Here is a 6,072-nt window from a genome sequence, read left to right on the forward strand (position 1 = left end):
GCTCTTGATATCTAAGTTTTAAGCCAAGGCTTCATCTTCTTGTCAGAAGTGACACTATATATTGTTAAATTTTCCCTAACTTGACTGCTGGTTGTCCTCTTTAAGGAGGACCCCAGCAGTATTACCTCCAATTCACAACTGGTTTAAAACCTAAGAAGAATTGGCAGGATTACTTTTTTCCCCACTTGTCATGTCCTTCTACCTAGTAGTAGAATAATATTCTACTTGCAGAGATGCTAGCTTTTAGCTCAGTGTTATGCCATCACCAGTTCCTGTCTATTTCTCCTTGCCTTGCTAGAAAGCCAAGGCCCAAGAACATCCATGACTTGCTAGTTAATTGTATTTCTCTTCTGTCCAGCCAAGCCTTCTTAGACCCAGTGAAACTCCTTCACATAGACATTCACTACCTTCAGTTTCCCCCCTCCTTCTCAAAATCATGCTTTTTTCTGAACCTTTAAGTGTGTCTTTCAAAGATTCAAGCTCTTTAAAATGGAACAGGGCAGGGGGATGGGTACCCACCACTACCAAAACAACTAACTTGTTTTCTCTGACTTTTAACTACAAGTTGAGAACTTAGTTTTGTTTTTCTCTCACTGGATGCTTTGGCATGAAGCATCCAAAATCTAGATTGCTGGACTTATTCATGACATTTCAAAGAGAGCATCATTTGGGCCATACATTAGCAAGCAGGCAAATAATTAATAATAACACACGTGGAAGCAAATGAATGTTTTGCTTGTTGAAAGAGAATGAGAAAGTCAGACAAAGGCCTGGGCTCTATGTCCTTGCCCTCCGCAGCAGCAGAAGAAATAATGTTATGAATAGCATTTAACTTGAATTTGTAGCAAACTGCTGCTTTTATCATAAACAATTGCCAGATGGTATACATTATCTTCCTTTTTTCTCTTTTCACAAAAGCAGCATTAATTGCAGAGCAGCCCAGGGCTCCACTCAGCTCATCAGTGTGATAACACTTCATGACCCTGATTAGCCGTCAGTCTACTCAATTAAAAAGATCATTTAGACATTCACCCAATCATTTGCCTATCGAGCCACCTGGGCCTCAACCAGGGGCTCCATTTTTAACATTCTCCTGCCCTCTCTCATCTCGCCTAGCTTTTTTACATATCTCCAAAAGACGTAATTGAATTAAATAAAGCGTCTCAGGGGCAGCTGCAACATCTGCTGTTTGTGGTATGTCAAGCCTTCAGCATTAAAAACAGTTACATATGCTCCAAATTAGCAGGTCGCAGAGATGAAACAGTCGATGATAGTGTTTTTGTGCCAGCGTGAGAAGCAGCTCACAGCTGTGTGCAATTTACAATTAAAGGCTTTATCAGAGCTCAATTGTACTAGTGAATCAAGTGGTGAGAGGTCAGTTAGTGAATTAGACCAATTAGAGCTTGTACAGTTAAATTATCTGTCTTATTACCTACTGATAAACAGCCTTGTCATATCTTTACTCAGATGATGAAGCTGGAAGTGTTTTAGGAGGTGATACTGTACTTTTGTGTGTGTGTGTGTAATGGAACTCAGTAGCTCAGCAAAGTTGATCTGATGCAACAAGCATGCAGTCTTAAACTGGAGAGGAAAAAATCCCCCAAACACCTGCAGTTAGAACTTTCAAGCAAAATTAAGTTAAAACTAGAATTAAGATTACCAATGTTGGCTGTGTTTTAATATGTATTTTTCTGCTTGGCAAAATCTAACTTCATGAAGTTAACAGTGGGAAATGTTATACTTTTGATTTCTAGGGGTTTTTTTTTTTTACTTACTGTCTTTCTCTCTCTCACTCCCACTGTGAAGGAGGGATGGGAGGCAAAGGAGAGAATCTAATAAAGCCAGGCTCTGATTTTTATACTGTAAAAAAATGCAGTAATAATGGACAAAGACAGAAACTGTTGCTTCTTTATCTCAGGATTTAAATGGTTCTGGAAAGTATCACCTGTAAGCCTGGACAGAGTTGACTGAAGATGGGTGAACTGAACAAAGGTGAGCCACAAAAACCTTTTGAGAAGTATTATGCATACACGTGTGTCAGTTTATAACTGAGTGTTATTGCCATGTCACCCTAGTATGTGAGTGAGGCATGAGCTGCATCAGCTACAGCAATGCCAAATTTATAACCACCTGACCCTAAGAATGAAGAATTTGCTGTCTGGGGCGTCATATATTTGGGGGGGGGGGGGGGGAGGGGGGAAGGGTGAAGAGTGCAGTGGAGGAATAGGGAGTGGTGGGGATTAAGATTAAAGTGGTATGGCAATTTGAAAATGTTGCATGTCAAATGATGCCTTTCCAAGGCAATGGTAACTAAGGACCAGAAGCATCAGAAACCTTTCATGGAAAGAGATGTCTTGGGGTGGCTTTGTGATGTCTATCCCATATCACTGCTCTATGCCCAGAAATTAATTCTTCTGCCTTTCTATGCCTTTAAACTGAGCCTGAGAGGGGGAAGGAAAACTGAGCAAATTTATTTTCCCCAAACCTGGTGGGGGAGGGGTGGTTGTGCCTTCTCTCAGAGGATATATTTCTAAATTTGGCCAAACCGGTACAGGGACTATCTGCGCTTTGTTCTTGAAAATGAAGTAATGAAGTAAAGCTCGCACCTTTCTTTTAATCAAACACTGGTAACATATTGGTACCATTCTCTTTTAGAGAAAATCTTAGAGAACAGATCTTATGCTCAAATCTCTTCTTTGCCGAAGATAATCAATGATGTGTTAGGCCGTAGGAATGGACTAAAAATATATCTGATTCTATAACCCAGTAGTCAGGGAATTGGGCTTAAAGAAACCTTGAGCCCACCCCCAAAGTTGTATTCCAGTCTTTCACATATCTTGTTATTGGTTAAAAGGCACAAAAGTTATGCCTTGTAAATCACTCTTGGTATCACTTGGTTTGGTATCACTCTTCCTTTCATCCTCCACAGTGGCACAGCTTTGGGAGGAAGGAAGGGCGGTGAGCAGCTACAAGGTGAACAAGCTGTCTCATAGGCTATCAGAGAGTGGAATAACTGGCATACTCAGGGTTAAATCTCTGTGAGCAGAGGATGTTTTACCTTAAGGTCTGTAAGCAGACTGTTCTAAGTAACTCTTCTAAGTTGTGTGGAACTGCACTGTTTAAGAATGTTCAGATCCAAGTGTAAACTGAGATCAAATGCTAGCCCTTTATTAAGGGGAGACTTGGAGGGGGCGGGGGATGTACTTTTATTCCACCCTAATATTTCCTTGGTGAAAGCATACATCTTTGGAATGGCCTTTTGATCGTGTTCCATGCATCACTTCTATGTATTCAGGCATATACATTTTTCAAAATTAGGAGAGTAAGTTTCAAACAGATGTCTTGGGATGGCTTAAAACATATTGTGATTGAAATAAATTAAGAAAGTTGTGATGCTGGCAATGAGGGGTCTTCAACTGCTTTTTGCCAGTGAATAATGTTGACTAATTTTCTGCAGGTTTTGGACTTGTATTTAAAGAAATTCTAATCAGCATCAAAATGGCCCTCTTTGAAACAGCAGATTTAACATTTTAGTGTTTTTCTTAAGTGCATTCATCTCATTGGCAAGCTTCAAAGGTTTAAAAAAGCAGTTGAAAGAAACTGGAGTTTTTGAACTTGTGGATGAAAAAAAAAGAAAAAATAAACTTTTCGAGTGTAAATTAATACATTTTTCAACACTCTTACCCTTCTAAGGAGTAGAGGGTATTTAGTTCATTCCTCAAGTGGAGGAGAGAAACATGGTCTAAGTATTCTCAAAACTGCTGAGAATTGAATTTATAGTGAACACTTGGTCAGGACCCTGATCTCTCCTATAGTTCACATGCTGCTGGCAGTTATTGAAAATCTCCATCCTCTCTTCCTGTTACAGTCTTCCAGCTTCTGAGTGACATTTGCCCCTGATAAGGCCAAAGTGAAATTCCATCTCCAGATATCAAGATTTTCTATTTTTAAATACTAAATTGTACCTGTTCAGTAAACACTGAAATGATGAATTAGAGATTATTTCATTTTGGTTTTTTTCTTGCCTTCATTGTATTACAGTTGATAAATTACTTCAGTCCCATTTTTAAAAGACATAACAGTTTCTGTAGCTTTCCAACAAGTGATCTTGAATTTTAAGTGTCTGTAGCTTTCCAACAGAGGTTAAGTCCCTGTGTAAATAGCTCCCTGTTAATCATAAATGTGACATTTCTTACATAATTCAGTCAATCTAAAATAGGGGAAAAGTAGAAAAGTTGTTTACAAGTTAAAGTATTGCAATAACAAGACCATATTATGTTGACAGACTGATTTCTTGAAAATTCTATTCTAAGTACAAAATCAGTTTACAGGGAATATAAGATCTAAAAAGAGAGACAGCTATCAGTGAATGATAATTACTCTTTATCATCTGTTTGCTGAGAAAACAGGAGCAGTTAGGGCATTGCATCTCTTATTGCACTTATTAACCTCAACTTTCAAGCCAAGCTCTTCTCAACACAAGATAATGAAGTTAACAATGGGTTTGAAAACACTGCTAGATCGGACACTGTCAGGATAATAATCTTTTGAAATTTAGTTTTCCTTTTCCTCTTTATTACTAGTTTTATCTCAAATATTTAAAAATATGGCCGTTTTGGTTACTGTTATTTTTTTCCCGCCATTTAATTTTTTACTTTCTACTTTTCTTACTTACGTTACAGATTAGCATGGCTCAGTTCAGCCATCTTCCTTACCGTAGAAAGCTCTGCTTTTCCCAGGCCTGTGAGCCACGGCATGTGTCTGTGTACCTGAAAGAACCAGTGGGAGTGCCCTTTTCTTCCTGGCTGATCAGCTTAGGCAGCATCTGCTATTGCAGCATGACCTCTTTGCCTGTCCTGTAACATAGCCACAGGACTTAGATTAGTTATAATTTTACAATGAGGGAGGCAAAATACTGGAACAGATTTCCCAGGTGGTAGATGCCTCATGCCTGGAAACTTTCGAGTTCATGTTGGACAGGACTCTGAGCAGCCTGATGTAGGTGAAGATGTCTGTGATAGTCCCAAATTATTCTATGACTAAAACTGATCTGAATTGTTCATGAATTGCAGCTGATTTGTCTTGCTGTCTGGGCGTGTTCCACCTGTGCACTCAGCCACAGCCCTTCTCAAGAGTGTGTTAAAGAAACCAGTTTGGGACAACTGGACATTTAAGAACTACTACAGAATATACATGTTTAAATCATGAATATAAATGTTTGAAGAACTGGAGCATATATGGCCTAGTGGCATTTGTCTCATAAGAGTGAATCACCCGCCCAAGGAGTTCTGCTTAGGTGCTTGCAGTACTCATCTTAGTTTTACATATGCTGTGAGTGTCTTTCTAAAATCTCTGTTCACCCCTTTCCCAAACAGCACTACCACAGAGAGAATTTGAAAATTATGTAATAAAAATTTCAATAAAATACCAAAAGACATTGAAGTAATATGGTTCTGATACATGTGTTTCTCTGAAATGGTAAACTGTGACTCAAAAATTTGGGTTTCAAATCCATTTTTACCTGTTACGCTTTGGTAGAAGTATATCTTCTTTAAACTTCAGTAGTACTGGGTTTATTTTCCTTCTCCACACATAGTCCAGACATTCTTTTCTCTGGCATAAACCCCTTTTGGTTTGTATAGTAACTCTGAGTTGCCTGAGGTGGTGTGAGGGCAGTCTTTGTCTCCATTCCCCACAAGCACTGTGGCTATGACCAGCTTTCTTTTTCAGATAGTCATAGTGATTCCCTTTGTTGATTGTCTACTCTACACTATTTTCCTGCCTTGTCTTAGCTGTTAATATAGAAGCAGGTAAATCACCATAACTTGCAATTCGGTTCAACTAACATTTTCGTTGTTTGGTTTAAGACACAGGCCTCAATTTCTGCTGTTTTGCTGTCAAAAGAGCCCTTCACCTGTCCTTGCAAAAGAGAAAGAGTGTTCAGACAGGAGGAAGAGCCACAGTTGTGCCAAAGTCATTATTCCCAGTGGTGTATTTTTTGGTAAGCACTTGGAAAAAGTTGGCTAGTGGTTGGTGCCAGAGGTCTGGCAAAAGTAGTGAGTTTTTTAATTA

At 39.0% G+C, this 6,072-nt stretch overlaps 1 long non-coding RNA gene across 1 annotated transcript; it reads left to right on the top strand.

Annotated features, from left to right (window-relative positions):
* Nucleotides 1–1,373: 1,373 nt before the first annotated feature.
* Nucleotides 1,374–5,442, top strand: LOC138106394 (uncharacterized). Its single transcript, XR_011148982.1, has 3 exons — nt 1,374–1,494; nt 1,919–1,992; nt 5,073–5,442. It is a non-coding gene; the product is annotated as an uncharacterized lncRNA (long non-coding RNA).
* The last annotated feature ends 630 nt before the right edge of the window (nt 5,443–6,072 follow it).

This window comes from Aphelocoma coerulescens, chromosome 2 (genome assembly GCF_041296385.1).
Source record: "Aphelocoma coerulescens isolate FSJ_1873_10779 chromosome 2, UR_Acoe_1.0, whole genome shotgun sequence".
Lineage (NCBI taxonomy): Eukaryota > Metazoa > Chordata > Aves > Passeriformes > Corvidae > Aphelocoma > Aphelocoma coerulescens.